Source organism: Lynx rufus, unplaced genomic scaffold (assembly GCF_022079265.1).
Source record: "Lynx rufus isolate CCGP_SWC_20201006 ecotype Redwood Valley unplaced genomic scaffold, mLynRuf1.p SCAF_17, whole genome shotgun sequence".
NCBI lineage: Eukaryota > Metazoa > Chordata > Mammalia > Carnivora > Felidae > Lynx > Lynx rufus.
In genome coordinates, this window is record NW_025814831.1 from 42284082 (window position 1) to 42298811 (window position 14730).

Sequence of the window (14730 nt, forward strand, 5' to 3'; positions counted from 1 at the left end):
CTCTTGGAAGCCTAAATTCAGAAAGCCCATCAGATGGGCAATATTTGCCAATTGCACAGATTTTTTTTTTTTCTTTCAGAAATGAAAAGGACAAAGACCAGTTTAATAGTTGACCCTAATTATGTACCTGGAAGAATAAAAGGTACCTTCAATTCCAATCCTGGTGCAATTTATAGAACAGAATGAACTCAGGTTATTACTAACGGTGACTGACATACTTAGGAAGTGTAAGAAGATGAATGAAAAAAAAAAAAGCTTCTGAAATCAATGTCTGTTGAATGAATGAATATTATGTTTGAACAACTTATCAGCTAATAAGCCTCTTGTTTTCATTTCCTTTTCCTGGCAATATACTGTTAGGGCATAACTTTTCTATTATTTCCCTAAATGACACAGTTTTGAGTTTTACTCAATTGTCTTCATTAAATATTGTCAAAGGGGCAAAATATCCAGTTTTAAGCCAAAAGGAAAAGATCTATTGTAAGTTAGGAAATCGTACCAACTGCATTAAAAATTGAACCTGCTTCCCTGGGTTTCCACATTTAATTCACAATAGGGGCTAAGGTTTAAAAGAACTGCAATCGTATATTTGGCACCAAATTTGCTCCACTGTAAAAATAAATAAAAGTCTCTCTTCTGAGGTGAGAAATAAAAAAGCTTATTTTAATATCTAAGGATAAACCAATATTAGATTACATGTCTGACTACTACTCAAGTTTTCATTATTTTCTTTTCAAAAGAGCTTTTACAATTTATGTTAAAAGACAACAAGGAGGAAGAAAGCTAAGAAGTTATGGGAGTCAGCTTCTGGAGCTCTGTTCTGGGTGAGAAGGTTTTTTTTTTTTAGATAAGAGATTCAACCTATTGGAAAGTTATCTCAGTTAACAAATACAGTCTAATGCTGGACAGGCTCCAAATAGATTTAGAGATGGCATATAAGAGCATTTCTTTTTTCAAATAATTTGCCTATCACCCACACAGCAAAAAGGAGGGAGTTCAAAAGTTTTATCATTCAAATACACAGATGCAACATTTTTAATCCTCTGCAACATTTTCTGCTCCAGAAAGTCAGACTTTAAAAACTATTCAATGAAGGGGCACCTGGGTGGCTCTGGTGGTTAAGCATCCAACTCTTGATCTCAGCTCTGGTCATGTTCTCACAGTTATGAGTTCAAGCCCCATATTGGGCTCTGCATTGATGGTGCAGAGCCTGCTTGGGATTCTGTCTCTCCTTGTCTCTGACCACCACCCCCCTGCCCTGTCCCACCTTGTGCTCACTCTCCCTCCCAAAATAAATAAATAAACTTAAAAAAAATTAAAAAAAAAGAAACCATTAAATGCAGAAGCATTTTTACTCTCAATGAACCCAGCACTTACCGACCCAGCACTGTTTCAGAAGTAAGAGATACAAAGGAAGTTATGATTCCCCCTAACTCGATGGAGAGAAAAGAACACACAGGAAAACCAGAGGCAAGGCAACAGTGTAGGGGTGCAGAGAACTAGGCTGCCTAGGTCCCTAACCTAGTCTGCCCCTTACTAGTTGCAGGACCTGAGCTAGGCAAGTTCCTTAACTTCATCATGCCTCAGTTTCTTCCTTTGTAAAATGGTGATGATGGTACCTTCTCATACAATTGGTGAGAGGAGTCAATGGTTAAGCCCATGTAAAGTATTAGGAAGGTCCTGGTTCAAGGTAAGCACCTCACATACCTTGACTATCAGCATCGTGTCAGCTATGTTAAGTTCTGTGGTCAGGCTAAGGGCTCTGAGGAGGAAGGACAGAGGGGGGTGGTAAAAGCTGAGGCAGGGAAGGCTTCCTGGCATCTGTGGCACTCAAGATGGATCTGAGAGCACAAGGAGAATTTAGAAACTCAGAGGAGCACACATTCCAAATGAGTGGAGCCATTACTGGACAAAGTCACAGATGGTGTAAAAACCAGGAGTGCTGAAACATCAACAAGGAAAATAATGCTTACCAAAGCTGCATATGTATTTGGCGACCTCAGATGAACCGCGGGGAAGGGGGGAGGCCTCCGTATACTTGCTGCAGTGCTCCTGGATTCCGTGTTTTAACTAATTTTTGGATGTGTGTACTATGAACGCAAACTCATTCTGAAATGCTCAGTTCTCTCCTCCCGGAACAGTGGAAAGGATGCCAGACAATAAAAAGGTAAACTCTTTTTTTTTTTTTTCCTGCAAAAATAGTCTGCTAGAGTAGAATGTAGGTCACCAAAATCAACTTGCATCTCATTTGCATCTGTCCCGCTCTCAGTGGTGGTACTTACTAAGTGGTGGCTTGGAGGAATCAGAGGGACGGGAGGCAATTCAGATCCATCCTTCACTTCCAATCTCCATCAGCCACTCTAAACACAACCTACTGAAGAAGCCAGTGAATGTGACCTCACAGGAGGTATCCTCCACCCGAGCCTGCCCCATCCACCAGATGTTACTCTCAAGCCACATACAGAAACTCCCCTCCTTACAGATTTCTTCTTTTTTATGTCTATTTACTTAATTTTTTTTTTTTTTTTTTTTTTTTTTTTAGGGTTAGGGCTCCTGGGTGGCTCAGTCGGTTAAGCAGCTGACTTTGGCTCAGGTCATGATCTCAAGGTTTGTGAGTTCAAGCCCCACGTCAGGCTCTGTGCTGACAGCTCGGAGCCTGGAGCTTGCTTCGGATTCTGTGTCTCCCTCTCTCTCTGCCCCTCCCCTACTCATGCACACATTCTCTCTCTCTCAAAAATAAACATTAATTTTTTTTTTAATTTTTAGTGTTTATTTACTTATTTAGGCACACAGAGAGAGTGAGCGAGCATGCACAAGCTGGGGAGGGGGCAGTAAGAGAGGGAGACAGAGAATCTCAAACAGGCTCCACACTGTCAGTGCAGAGCCCGATGTAGGGCTTGAACTCACAAACTGTGAGATCATGACCTGCGTCTGTTAAGAATCGGACACTTAGACTGAGCCACCCAGGTGCCCCTAATATTTATTTTTGAGAGAGTGAGAGAGAGAGAGAGAGAGCACGCATGCACATGCAGGGGAGGGGCAGAGAGACAGACAGAGGGACAAAGGATCCAAAGCAAGCTCTGTGCTGAGAGCAGAGAGTCCGATGTAGGGCTCGAACTCAAGAACTGAGATCACCCGAGCTTACCGATTTCTTAAATAGTAACTGTGGTATCAGTTGCCTCTAAACTGAGCTCTCAGGGAAACCATTAAGAACAGATGCTGTGAGTGTTAGAATACATTTCACTTGGAAGATTTCCTCCATTACCAAGTTAGAACTCGAAATGCCAATGTAAGTGACAGTAGTCCACGTTCCTGATGCAAAGAAGAAAAATCACAAAATGAAATATAAGAATTTTCATTTTGACCGTGCCCCCTCTGGAGTTTAAGCAAGTTTGCTAACCTAAAGTGGCAAAGGTGCCTGCAATTATTTCCTACAATAATATAAGGATAGGCTTAAAACTTGGAAATACCAGGAGTATGACATGAAGCCAGGGAGGGCCCCACAGAAGTTACAACTCTGTGATTATTTCCTGAACCAAACACCTAAGGCTCTCAGTGGTACCAGGCTTTGTTGGAAAAGCTGGTTCTCCCTGATCCAACAGCTGTAACTTTTTAAGTGATTTCACAGAAGACCTCAAGATTCTCAAGCCAAAGCCACTCTTTATGACATCCCCAAAATATTTACACGATGAAACACTTTCAATCTTAACCATGTTTTGTTTGTAAACAGCTTATTTGTTCTGATGACCATAATACCAACACTAAAAGCAGGCTTTTAAACAAAGTAGTTCAAATAAAACCACACACAGACACACAGGCATTTGTGACACCCAGAGCCTATCCACAGAGCGAGAAAGCCAGGATTCAAATTCCTTGGCACCTACTAAGCTCCTGTAAGCACCACCCAAGGACACGACCCACTGCTGATATCATGCCTCCTCGCTAATTTATACTTCTGAAAACCCACAGAATCTGACTAGTGGATGATAACACAACGTTACAAATATTGGACAAATCTCTCCCACTCCGTTCTTCTCTCACATGAGCCAGCCTGGGACAACCGATCCTGTTTATGAGAAAACTCCTCCACAGATAAGAAAGCCACTGTCCAGCTCCTCTACCCCAATGGTGCCTCCGATGCCATGGGTGGCCTGGCAAAAGCCTCTAGTTATCTCTGCCTTAGTCTCTCTCTCTCTCTCCTTTCCTACACCTCCTGGGAAAGTTATCTGGGCCAGGGAGAGAACAAGAGACATCTAGAAATGCCGGCTGTGGGGTAATAAGAATTGCATTAAGACCTGTAACAAGAATTTTAGAGACAAAAAAAAAAAAAAGAAAGTCTATGTGAGTGAATGTATTCCAACAGCAAATAATTACAAAATACATCGATTTCAGACACATGGAAGGCCTTCTATACTTCAGGTCACGTGCTACATAGGCGTTTTCATTTATGCTGAGATGAAACTACTTCACAGAGAGCTAAAGGAGTATTACCATTGATGCCAGAACTACCAGTGGAAAGAATGCAATCTTGAATCTCCAATCATGGCTCTACTATTGACTCAACAAATATTTATTAAATACCTACCAATGGTCAAACACTAATTGCTAGAGAGACGGGGAAGGACAAGACAAAGACCCTGCCCTCAAAGACCTTGGGGGTTGGGGGGGGGGTGGAACACATTAGAATTGCTGTCAGAATTACAGGGACACAAGAAAAATCAGACAATCGAAGGAGATGTTCAGTCAATGATAAGTTCTAGGACAAAAACAGTGACAATTTCTGATTCTGTTTCCTCATGAGGATGCAACCGCCTACTTAAAACAAGACGATGAAATGTCAACCACTTGGCAGTCAATGTCCCCAAGCATCTACCTGCACAAGAATGCACATGCATACACATTCACAGATACAGCCTTGTTCCCCCTTAACTGCAATGTCTGTGATAATCCACTTTGGCATGTAACAAAAGCAGAAGGTAAACAAAATATTTGTGTAATTCAATTACACTGAATGCAATTAGATTACAAATAACTGCATTCATCAAGAATCTATAAAAAGACAAACCCTGAACAATTAATTCTACAAAAGGATAAATAGAAGTCCAGATACAGGGATAACACTAGTAATATTAGAAATATCATCACAACTAGTCAAATGGCTGCCTTGCCTACCTTGAAGGATTGCCATGAAGAGCCAGGCTGGTTTGTCAAGTGAGTCATACCAGTAAGGCTCAGAGATATTAACCCAATGCCACAGTGTCAGAAGTGGAATTTAACTCATCTTCAGATTATTTTGAGAAAAGACAATGACCAAGTCCTTTGTAGAGTCACAAGATTTTATACCTAGAATCAACTTTGGGAAACCCTCTATAGCCCCTCTCCCACGTTACTAAGGACCCAGGTCCCCTGAAGTAAAGAATTACCCCAGAGTGGGGTAGCCAGCAATGACAGAGCTAGAGAATGACCCAGGCCTCCTAGATCCCTGCCCAGCCTGCTTCATTCTCAAGGACCTGCATCCTTTAGGCAGGCGGCAGGCTTCTAGATTTTATGGGAACCACAAGGCATGGCATGGACTTCCAGAATTCAATTTCAGTTATTAACTGTTCCTATAAACTTCCAGAGAGCTGCACCTAGGGCAAATCGAGGCCCTTTACTGGTGGCCAGAGAGCTCTCTCTTCATGCAAAACAGAGGACACGCCCTCCTTGAGACATATGCCTCCAACTCGGGTCAGGTACATTATTAGGGAAATTATGCATCTAGCCTGAAAGGGAAAGAGCATGCCTCAGGAAAAAGGCTCCAGCATTACTTCTGGAGAGAGGAGGGTCCAAGGTATGGGCACACGAGAGGGAAAGGGGTCTAGAACTGTGTCCAAGCTATTTCCAAGAGAATGGAGGCCTGGGCTGTGGAAAGGGTGAAGAAGAGAGAGCAGCTGGGCCCGGAACGAGCATTTGACCACACCCACTGGCCACGCCCTCCCAGCTGCCCGCAGAGCCACAACGAATTGAAACAGCAGTGGGAGCAGTTAAGATTCCGACGGCAGGAGTCGCCATGGCAACGGGATTCGTCTCGGAGACAAACTCCGCTTCAATTCACTAGGTCCTTCTCCAGTCTCCAGCAACTACCAACTCATTAAGCGCAAAACGGTCACGGGTAGCATATGCTCTTGATGCTCTCCTGCGGGTGGAGATGGGGTAGGGGACCAAGCTAGAGGAAATAAAGCGCAAGTATCAATTCCTGGGCCCACCAAAATATTTTATGGGGGCAAAAAAACAAACAAAAAACCAGAACATCCCATCACCAGGCTGTGAGCGACTGGAGAACAGAGCCATTAGCTGGGTTTGATGAATGAGTGAGTGAGTATGCGAAAGAATGAGGGTGCTAGGAAAGGAAATCCAGAGGACTTTTATAGAGTTCTCGGGCCCCAAGCACGTCTCAAGTCGGAGGGCAAGCCCATTTGCAAGCAGTTGGATTTTCGACACCAGATGGTTCCTATTGCCCAGCCCTCCTGCCCCACAGCGAGCCTCATCATTAGATTGTTCGACACCCCGCACCGCCTAACCAACTCCCAGCCCAAGGCTCCGGGCAGACGCTTCGCCCCAGCTCAGGTGCTCTTTGTGGAGGGAGCAATCCGGACAGGGGAAACAAGATGCACCTTTCCCAGGGGGACGAGAGGCGCGAGCGCCCTGCGGCGCCCCGAACCCGCTCCGCAGGCGGCGCAGGCTCCGCTCCCCGCTGTCCGCCAACACCCCTTGGTCTTTCCGCAGCGCGGGGTTTCCCTCCTCTCCTGCGAGACCTTTAGCTTCCAACTTTCGCGGAATTACAGTCACCTCGTCCCTTTTTCAAATAAAGCTCGAAGCGAGGGCTGCAGGGATGGTTGGGGTTCTGCTCGGACGCGGGCGGGCACACGAGTCCCTCCTTCCCAGTTGCCACCTCCGAGTCCACCACGCCTGCCTCGGAGCCTCCCGGGCCAGCAGCTCCCGACCGCGGGCAGGGCCCCCAGCCGAGGCCACGACCCCCGGCGCCCCGAAGCCCCAGCCTCGAGAGCCTACAGCAAGGCGGCAAATGGTACCCTGCCTGCTCTTTTGGCATCCCAGCGCCTCAGAAAGAAAGGAGGGAGGGACCCCCGTCCTGGGGGGCGCCTTCCTCCGGGCTTGCCTTGCTTTTCGCCGCGCTTGCAGCCATTTTCCCAAACCCAGCTTGGCAGCCGGGAGCTGTCTAGGTCCCGTTCCCACCCAGACCCAACCTGAAGGACGGGTTTAATATTTACCTACTGGCCCTGGGGCTCCGGGGAGGCAGCGGGAGGGCGCGCCGCGAACCCAGCGCCCGGCCCGAAGTAGCGCGCCCACCCCCACGCCACCGCGCGGTGCTACTTAATGAATGAGTGCGGCGGGCGAGGCGGCACGTCCCCCTTACCTGAGCAGCCCCTGCATGCTGGAAAGGCGGCTCTGCGCTCCGGGTACAATGGGATCCGGTTAAACAGTTTCCTTCACAGCCGCTCGTAGGTTACCAACTCGCAGGTGACATCACCCTCTCCTCGCCTGATAGGATACAATGTGGCGCCCACTGCGCATGGACTCCCCAGCCGGGCCCGCACACCCCTGGGAGTTGTAGTCTCGATCTCACAGGCACAGCCCGAGTAGCTACGCTAACCAGGGTTCACGGAACTACACTTCCCGTCGCATTCCTCGGCCGCTTCGTCCCCGCCCCCTGATCCCGCCCCCCGCCGGACCCGCCCCCTCCCCGCCCTCCAGCCTTGCAGTGTTAGTGGTGGTCGTTCAAGAAGCTGAGTTGCGGACAGCGCGGCGAGGGGGGTGGGGGGAGGGCACCCTGCGGTCGTGACCTTTGACTTGACCTCCATTCTGCCCGGTGAGGGCTCTGAGGGCCGCCAGGGGTCGGGCGCTGGTGCGCACGGGCCAGGCAGCTCTGACCATCCCGGCTCTTGGCCCCAGCTGGAGGGAGAAGATTAAGCTTTTCGCTGCCTTCCTTGCGCTTAGAAACTAATTAATAGGACTTACTGGTTTCTGGGTTAAAAGCGGTCCTGGAATTCCCCCCACGTCCCCGAGGAAGAGGCGATGCCGGCCGCGAAGAAGAGAAATCCCCGTGTGCCCCCACTTAGTACAATTCACCTTTCTGTCCTCTTTCTTTTTCCCATTTAACGGAGTCCGGGTGACCAACCAGAACGCAGGGAACAGCTTAGTTGGCTGAGCTGACAGGATAACGGAGGCTGTCACTAATAAAAATGCGGTGTAATAATAGACAGTCACTGCAACCCTCCTTCGGGGAGCCTGCTGCTGCTGCAGAGATAGTACTATCGCGCAGCCATGCTTTTGTTCTTCCCTGCAGCGGACTTCCCGCTCTGACGGCTCTCAACTCCCAGGAAGACGACGTCCTTGTCTAAAGTTTTGATAAATGACACATATGCATACATGCACTTTTAAATCCACAACACTCTCCCCTCCTTTTCCATGTCTTTCTCTTAAAATATTTTTTAAATGACCTAAACCAAACAGCATCGTGCTGTTCAAGAATGCCGTGATCTTAATACAGCTGAATGTTTAATTTTAACTAAAGCAAAAAGTGTGTGGCAGAATTCTGACCCTTTAGGAGGATTTTATTTTCAATATGTAAAATTTTTCTGTGACATTTTTCATTATTCAGTGGATCTCAAGTATTACGAAAAATTAACACTGAGAGCAGTTCTTCAGGTGTCTTTTTAACTGAAAAAAGAATCAATGTATCTAGTTATTCCAGTTGTAAAGGTAAATTATAATGGCACTGGATGTGTCTCAATCACGCATAAGGATCAGTTCACACCCTTATTTCTGCTAGCAAAATCTCTAGAAGACTGTACATCTTGGGGGAGGGGGGAAGTTCACAATTAAGATTTCAAACAACTGCACCTAATTACTGGAAATCTTATCACTCTTATTTTCTCATCTCATTATGCAGCACTAACTTGGATTCAAGAAAAAATATTCATGGAACTGGTTGAGGATATCAGCAGAGACAAATGCTTTGTTTTGCAGAGAGAAGTTTTAGTTCCGAATTCTGATTTTCTTTTAACAAACCAGACACATTTTTCTCCACTGAAGGAAGATGGCTTGAATGTTGCTCTCCGGTTCTAAGCTATTCTATCCATTTCAAATATTGTGTTAAGTGGAACCCAGACAATGCAAATGGTCCCTTGGCCATCAGATCAAGAGTATAATCAGTGATATTCTAGTTAATGGGTAGGCTTAATGTATTGCAGCTCATTGTGGAAAAATATTCAGAAAGAAACTTGACCTGAAATGATACTAAAGGCTCTCCAGTTTTATAACGGTGTAAAGCTTTTAGATGGAAATATAATCAGTGAGCCTGAAATTTATTGAGTCAATAAATTGGGTGTAGGGCTCTCTCTAAGGCAGGGCTTATCCTTATAGATAAAAGTATATTATTGAGGTACATTCTGAGCAGTAACTTTATAGGACAAATCACTTTACAGCAATTTCTCTTAGGTCTTCAAGCAGTGAAGGAGAGGATGGAGCCTGCCTGTGGAAAAAAATCCCATTCTCTATAGCAATTAATATTATAGAGATGTGCCGTGTTACATAGCTCATTTCCATATATATAGGACATCATGTACCTACACTGTAAGCACAGAAATGTGTGCGTGTGCACATGTGAGCTGTCCTTCCTTTTGAATAGATATAGATAACAGATACAGAGAGTAAGATTTGTATTTGGAAGCATTTTTCTGTACATGGTGATGGATTTGAACTGATCCCTGCACAGTTTCATTGGTAACCAGGGGAAACAAAGATGGCTTTTCAGCATCAGAAATGCAGCCCGTAGACCTGGGACTAGAGGAAGATTAACAATTTCTATGATACAGAAGGGAACTCTCTCTCTTCCTCTCCGTGAGACACAGGCACATACATTCACATACACTCATTGTGTGTGTTTGTATTTAATTCTAGGTGACTAAGTAGTCTCAGGAGCCATCAAAAACACGCACTATGTGTAGCTTAATTTATATTCTCAGCCAAAGGGTTCTTTGCTTTTTTCCTTTTCTTTTTAAAATGATTGCTGTTGTTCTAGAATGAGCTTATGAAAGACCCTGCCTTGCCCCGTAATCATTGCCTATTAATTAGGAAACTGTGGGACCACTGAGAATAGATTTAATTGACCATCCACAGGTGGTGGAGGAGGGAAGGTGCTTTGGGGGTATTTTGCTGATCTCTCAAAATAACCTCTCCCAGTTCTGGTTACACAGTTTTACTCTACACATTGGGTTTTTTTGATAAGAGAGGACATGAGATATCAACAGAGAAAGAATTTTAAGTTTGTAGCTTTGCATGTGGTTTCATACAATAGCTTGGTGTTTTGCAACAATTGAGGTTATGTGCTGAGCACGGGTTTGGGATCAAGCCATTTTACCACTTTTGAGCAATGTGACTTTGCTTATTCTGTGTTGCTTTCTCCTTCTGAGCCTTGATTTCCTTATTCTTAAAATTGAGCTAACAGTAAAACCCACTTCACGAGGTTTTCGAGCATTAAATCTGATGAGACGTATAAAAACACCTCTGACGCTGAAAATTCACATGCTAGTTCTTCTTACCGTTTGCAATATTCCCCTGAAGATGGTCTCAAACGTCAATCCTAATTATGAAACAATAAAAAGCTATAAAACATTTGTTCTTAACAAGCAACTATTAGAAATTATATGTGAGCACATATTATGTCACTATTTTGCAAGGAGGCAAAGTGTGCTTTGAAGAAAAAACACACAAAATCCAAATAGAACAGTGTTGGTCCTTGGCTTGTTTTCAGATCTGTATCCCACCAGTGCCCCAAGCTGTCCTATCACAGGCCATGTTCTCCAGATTTCTGAGCAGACAGAGGCACTGATGAGAGGTTGGAGGCAAGAGGAAGAATGAAGCCAGGGAATTTTTCTATTTCCACTTCTGCAGAGTGGCATTGGGTTTCTGGCAAGGGCAGCAGCATTTCCCATGTTGGGCTGGTCCATTGTGGTCTCGGCTTCTTCTCAATCACCCCAGCCTCCGTTAATGCCACCTTCTCCCCTTGTCCCTCCAGCCTAGGGGTGGAGGTAGCTTCCTGATGTTGTTAATCTCTCGTTTCATATTTGGCTTCTCGGGCCTTCTGTCACCCCACGACCAATTCCCTGTGCTGTATTATATCTGTTTTAAATACTTAGAACGGTTTTTGTTTCTGTGGTGGAACATGTAACTGATACGCTCATGTCTTAGTTCAAGTTCTTTTAGGGGCAGGCAACAGAAACTTGTCTATGGCCAGTTTATGGAAAATAAAGAAATAGGATTAAGTGAAAGGATTAAGCAACCCAGGCTCCACTCACAAGCAGGAACACACCAGCTCAGGGAATCACAACAGGGGTAGTTTTTGTAACTTGTCTCCAGAGGGCTCAGTCTCCACATCTCTTTGTTCCAAGTCACAAATTCCTGAGAGAAGCTGATATCCCTATCTCAAGGATATCCCTGAGATATCTACCCCTAAGCTGATTATCTATAGCAGTGGTTCCTAAAATGTGGGCCCCAGATCTGCAGCATCAGTATCACCTGAGAAATTGTTATAAATGCAAATGCTTGGGCCCAACTCACAGACCTAACTGAAAAGAAACTGCAGGAATGGGCCCCCCAGTGTGTGTTTTTACAAGTCCTGCAGCTGATTCAGATACACAGGAGAGTTTTCGAACCACTCCTCTGTAAAGAAGATTACAAGACCTTCTTAGATCTGGTCACTCAGGACCTCTCACTATGTGTCTGGGAGTCTTCCTCGAGAGGAGAAAGTGTTATGAACTTGGTAGCCACCTCGAGAGGTGTTGAGTAAAGCTGGTAAATCTGTAAGGGTCTTAACGATAAAATTTGGTTCTTCCCTAGGGAGAGGACGTTATAATATTCGGAGCCAACTAATCAATTTAGTCACAGCAAAGTCACTTGGAAAAGATTCATTTCATCGTGTTTAACTGAGAACTCAGAAAAGCTGAAAAACCAGCATCGGGGCAGTATAAGGGAGATGCAATCTTACCAAAATCTAAGAACAGTTATAGTAAGATCAGGCCACAGTTAAGAGGGGACATGAAAACAGCTCCAGCCACTCAACTTTTCAGAACAGCTCCTGAGAATTCAGAAACAGATACTTTCCTTTGTAGACACCTGGCTGGCCCAGTCAGAAGACCGTGTGACTCTTGATCTCAGGGTTGTGAGTTCAAGCCCCATGTTGGGTGTAAAGATTACTTAGAAAAATGAAAACTTTAGGGGCTCCTGGGTGGCTCAGTTGACTAATCATCCGACTTGGGCTCAGGTCATGATCTCATGGTTAGTAAGTTTGAGCCCCGCGTTGGGCTCTGTGCTGACAGCTCAGAGCCTGGAGCCTGCTTCAGATCCTGTGTCTCCCTCTCTCTTTCTGCCCCTCCCCTGCTCACACTCTGTCTCTCTGTCTCTCAAAAATAAATAAACATTAAAAAAATTTTTTTTAACTAAAAACTTAAGAAAGAAAAGAAAGGACAGAAAAGAAGAAAAGAATCTCTTTGACTATCTTAACTAGGATCCCTATACTAGCTTATTCATAACTGGCTTATGCTTGGCTAATCCATGAGAATTGTATTGTTCAATTCTGTAGCCGCAGGCCCCATGTGGCTATTTAAACTTAAATTAATTAAAATGAAATAATATGCAACGTTCACTTCCTCAGTAACAATTGCCATATTTCAAACAATGAGGCCACATGAGGCTAGCGGCTACCATATTGAGTATCTCAGATACAGAGATTTGAGAAAGTCATTTCAGAAAGTTCTGTTGGGCAGTGCTGCTCTGTCACCTTGTGAATTTTCAAATTCTGTCCTGCTGAAGCCCATCTTTTTTTTTAACATCTTTTCCAGGTCAAATTCCAGAGAGAGAGAGAAAATGAAAGAGAAAAAAGAGGCACACACAAAAAAATCTGATTGCTCCAGTTCACCGTTTTAAGCCAGATCATGCCAGAAATCATTAGTTGCCATGAGAAAGACAGCTAGCCCAACAATCAAAAAAAAAAAAAAAAAGACCAAAAATTTTAAATAGGCAGTACACATACACATATACAAATCCCGTAACCAGATGGTCAATAAGCGTGTGAAAAGGGCTGACACTAACTGGTCATCAGAGAAACGCAAATAAAGACCACAGTGGGATACCACTCCACACCCATCAGCCTGGTTAAAATTAAAAGGACTAACTATATTAATGATTGCCAACTAAATCATACACTGCCAGTGAGACTATCAATTTGTATAACTACTTTGGAAAAGTCTTTATTCGTATCTGTTAAATGTGAACATACACATACCTCACAGCTTAGCAATTCACTCCCAGGAACATACCCAACAGAACTGAGTGTATGTGTTCACCAAAAGACACATATTCGAATGTGAATAGCTATGCTATTCCTATAGCCCAGGGTGGCCATGCCATATTTGGGCTATACTAAAAATATTGTTGGTTTGTCTCAAATTCAAATTTAACTGAGAATTCTGTATTTTTACTTACTGTATCCGGCAGCCCCATCATAGCCCCAGACTAGAAACAACACGGGTGTTTATGCAAAGTAGAATGGATAAATAGATTGTGGCATCGGCACATAATTAATGCTATATAGCAGGAGTTGGCAAACTTTTTCTGTAATGGGCTATGTAGTAAGGCCATGTGGGCCATATGATCTGTTATAACTACTCAACTCTGCCATTGTAGCATGAAAGCAGCCAAGAGGTAAAGAAGTGAGCATGGCTGTGTTCCAATAAAACTTTATTTACAAAATCAGCAGCTGACCTGTGAGCCATAGTTTGGCAACCCCTGTTATCCAACAATGAAAATGAATGAGTCATGTCTACTTGTAAAAATATGGATCAGTCTCCACAAAAATAACTTTGAGTAAAAGAATATATAGTGTGGTTTCATTTACATAAAACTAAAAAACAGGGAAAACTAATAATGGTGTTAGAAGAGTAGTTACCTTTAGGGGACGAAGGAGGTCTCTAGGGTGGTACTGTTGCTCAAATTTTTTATCTGGGCACTAGTTACATGGGTATTTCACTTCAATAATTCTTCATGCTGTTCATTTATGATTTGCATGCTTTTATGTTTGTACATTATGTGAAAATAAAATAGTTATATAAATTTAAAAGTAAGCCAAATCATCTCAAGATCATGCCCATAAGAATTATCTTATAAATTCTTATACCCAAAGTTTTGTTGTTGTTGTTTTGTTTCTTTTGCATAATTATAACAGGAATTCCTGTTCTTTGTAGAGAATTTGGAAAATGCTACTACTTAAGGCAATAAAATCATCCATAAGTCTGCAAACCAGAGAAAAGCATTAACATTTCTTCCCCTGCCCTCCTTCTCTTTCAAACCTGGGATCACTTTATTTTATAACTAACTAGTTAAAAATATATCTTGGGAATTTTCTATGTAACTAAGTTGTGTTCCATCTACATTTTAATGGCTACCAGTATTTTATTATGTCAAGATAACTATTTTTTGATTGTACAATAAGTCACTTTTAATTTTTTGGTATTAAAAATAAGGTGGCTGGGTGAGTCAGTTGCTTAAGCGTCTAACTTCAGATCAGGTCATGATCTCATGGTTCGTGGGTTCAAGCCCCACATCCTGCTCTCCACTGTCACCAGAGCCCTCTTTAGATCCTCTGTCTCCCTCTCTCTGCCCCTCCCCTGCTCT

General features: G+C 43.9%; 1 protein-coding gene across 1 annotated transcript in view; it reads right to left on the minus strand.

Moving 5' to 3' along the window:
• DAAM1 (dishevelled associated activator of morphogenesis 1) overlaps window positions 1-7463 on the minus strand; it is a 175349-nt gene extending 167886 nt beyond the window's left edge. Inside the window, 1 exon segment of the mRNA XM_047079568.1 lies at window positions 7415-7463. The gene's annotated coding sequence lies outside the window, so the exon portion shown is untranslated.
• Window positions 7464-14730: the final 7267 nt, after the last annotated feature.